The 3223-nt window shown below is 32.3% G+C and overlaps 1 pseudogene across 1 annotated transcript; it reads right to left on the reverse strand.

Annotated features, from left to right (window-relative positions):
• Window positions 1–2900: 2900 nt before the first annotated feature.
• Window positions 2901–2989, reverse strand: BDCG_17107 (annotated as a pseudogene). Its single transcript has one exon. The product of its transcript is annotated as a tRNA-OTHER (tRNA).
• Between the last annotated feature and the right edge of the window lie 234 nt (window positions 2990–3223).

The following is a 3223-nucleotide window of genomic DNA, read 5'->3' on the forward strand; positions in this document are numbered from 1 at the left end:
TCTGAAGAATGTGATAATGAAGAAATTATTCATGTCATATGTAGCTGAGTCTTTTATATCTCTCTCTGTCTCTTCTACTGCTACTTTCCCTGCTGCTCTCTCTTAATCTTCTACACTTACTTCTGTGTCTGATTCTCCTGCTTCTGCTATCTCTGTTTCTGTGATTCTCACTCTCACTACTTCTGGTTTTACTGTCTCTGCTTTTGTTATCAGCTCTCCCTGTTTCAAGGAGATGTTATATAGACTTAATAAATCATATTTATCAGTATATACACTCTCACTCTTCTTATCAATCTCTAGAATGATTTATTGTATAAAGATAATGTATAATATAACTATCTGAAGCTCAGTTACAGATGCTGATTATTATATTCATTTTAAATATTTATAATGAGATAATTATTTATTTATTTCAGAGAATCACTTCTCTCTTTAACAGTGTTAAAATTGTAAGTCTTTTTCTTTTTATCTTTTCTTTCTGATACTGATTTTCCTATTCTTAGAGAAAATTATTATGAGTTTTATTATATATGAAGTTATGATATTCACAGACATCAAGAAACTTTTCACAACTGTTAAATTTAATATTACAGATATATTCACTCTGATGAATATCTTCAGCATAATTGACCTGTATCAGTCTATTCTCTAGTATTTATTATTCAACTTCATGATGCAGATGAAGAATATCTGTGTTTTCAGAAATGAGAATGCAGATGTTCTACTCTTTTACACTTACAGATATAAGACTTATACATCTTGTCTGAAATATTATTATGAGAATGAGCTGTTTATATACTGTGTTCTGCTTTCTGCATTTCTCTGTATCTCTTTCTCTCTTTCTGAGAAGTCTCATGCATGTTGTAATTACATGTACAATTCTAAGACTAGCAGATATTTATTTAATAATTGTTATCTCTACTTTTGCAGTTTTATATACTAACAATGATTCTTAGTTATTATTATTATTATTATTATTATTATTCTTTCATTATACTCATATGCAAGCGGAGCTTATGATGAGTTCTTGCGTGATGTTAAATACAGGTCAAGTGTTAATTATACAGGAGGAAATACAGGTGTTGAGACCACGCCAAGATAACAAGAACATAGGAAAATACAAAGAAGTGACAATTAGATACATGCGATAATAACTTCTCAGCTCAGGAACATAGAGCAATTCATTGAAGTGATTTGTACACCTCTGTATTTATTAGAAACCTGAGGTGCTTGAGTTCTGGATTTAATGTATCCCCTGCGGGTTTCAAACCCACGCGCCTTGGTTTCCCACGCCAAGGCGCTACCAGGTGGCCGCATTAATCATTCGGCCACCGGGGCATGATTCTTAGTTACTTCAGTATCAGAGATTATTCTAATTGAAGATAATAATACTACTGAGACTATTCTCTCTCACTCTTAAGCTTCTTCTATTGCTTTCTCTTCCTTCTCTGCAGAGAAGATTGTGTACATATCAGATCATAAGTGTTCAACTCTGAGTGACTTTTATTGTTATTTATTCAGTTCTATACCTTCTTCTTTCATTTCTTCTGTCTTTATTCTCTCTGCTTTGACTTCTGATTCTGCGGGTTCTGTGCTCTTCTTCAATTTCTCTACATATACATATACACATTTCTATATTGGCATTTCAGTCAATCTTGTGATAAATGACATTAATGTTGTATGCAGAGTGATAGAGAAATCAGAGATATACACAGTGTTATTATAAGAGTGACTTGTAATTCTTGAATCTCTTACAGATCTCAAGTTTTAAGATTTCCTTTGTTTTTGACATTTTTCAGATGATGTGATGTTGGAAATAGATTAAACATGTAATGTATGAAAATAAATGAAGTATGTATGATAATATTTATCTTTTTACAGCTGATTCTTACAGTTGATGATCAATTTATTATCTCTTTTCTTACACTTTTTCTTTATCTGCTAGTCACTACTCTTATACAATCTCTATATGATACAGTGTTCAGTGACTAAATTCAGCAGCTTTCATCTTTTATAATTCTGTCTTACACATTATACTGTCTCTCTTCACTCACTCAGATCACTATAGTGAATAGCTTATTAAAACTAATCTCACTCAATCTCTGAGCATTCTCAGAGATTGAGATGACTTGATCTCACATATCTGCAGATGTTTCAGATAGTTTGTCCTCTATAGTCTCTACAATTGAACTGGTATAAACAGTTGAATTTAACTCTGAATTTCTTTTTCTTCTGTGATCTGATTTATGTATAAGTCTGCTACTTTGAGACTGCTCTTTACTGTGTTATACTCATTATCTGTGATGTGTTATCATATAACTAGCTACAGTCTCATTACTTATTAAAGTGTGATATTCATCTGATTTCTTCATTTCTTCTCATTCTTTTCTTATAATTGTGAAAAGATTGAAATAAGTGAGATTATCTAATTTGTAAGTATCTATGATTTCTCTTACTTTGTAAGACTTTTCAATTATAAGTCTCTTCTTTTTCAACACTGATGATAGTGCTGTGAATAATTATAATCTGCTCAGATCTTGTATCTTTACTTTTATAAGTCATGAATTATTAATTAAGTTGTATAAGACTCATCTCTCTGATTCTATTATTATTATTATTATTATTATTATTATTATTCTTTCATTATACTCATATGCAAGCGGAGCTTATGATGAGTTCTTGCGTGATGTTAAATACAGGCCAAGTGTTGGTTATACAGGAGGAAATACAGGTGTTGAGACCACGCCAAGATAACAAGAACATAGGAAATACAAAGAAGTGACAATTAGATACATGCGATAATAACTTCCCAGCCCAGGAACATAGAGCGATTTATTGGAGCGATTTGTACACCTCTGTATTTATTAGGAACCTGAGGTGCTTGAGTTCCGGATTTAATGTATCCCCTGCGGGTTTCGAACCCACACGCCTTGGTTTCCCACGCCAAGGCGCTACCGGGTGGCCGCATTAACCATTCGGCCACCGGGGCATCTCTCTGATTCTTTCAATATGTATGTTCTCAGAGAATATGATTTAAGTATTTTATATGACTCAAATCATCTAGATTGAAACTTCTCAGAACTCTCATTGTATATGAGAACTTATATTCTTATCTTGAGACTTGATTTCTTAACTAGTGAGTCTTGTATTCTTTTCAATTGAATTGCTCAGTTCAGGAGTAACTTGTTAGCTTTTATATATACATGACTGATCTCTTTCAATC

The sequence above is a fragment of the Blastomyces dermatitidis genome, assembly GCF_000003525.1.
Source record: "Blastomyces dermatitidis ER-3 genomic scaffold supercont1.5, whole genome shotgun sequence".
Lineage (NCBI taxonomy): Eukaryota > Fungi > Ascomycota > Eurotiomycetes > Onygenales > Ajellomycetaceae > Blastomyces > Blastomyces dermatitidis.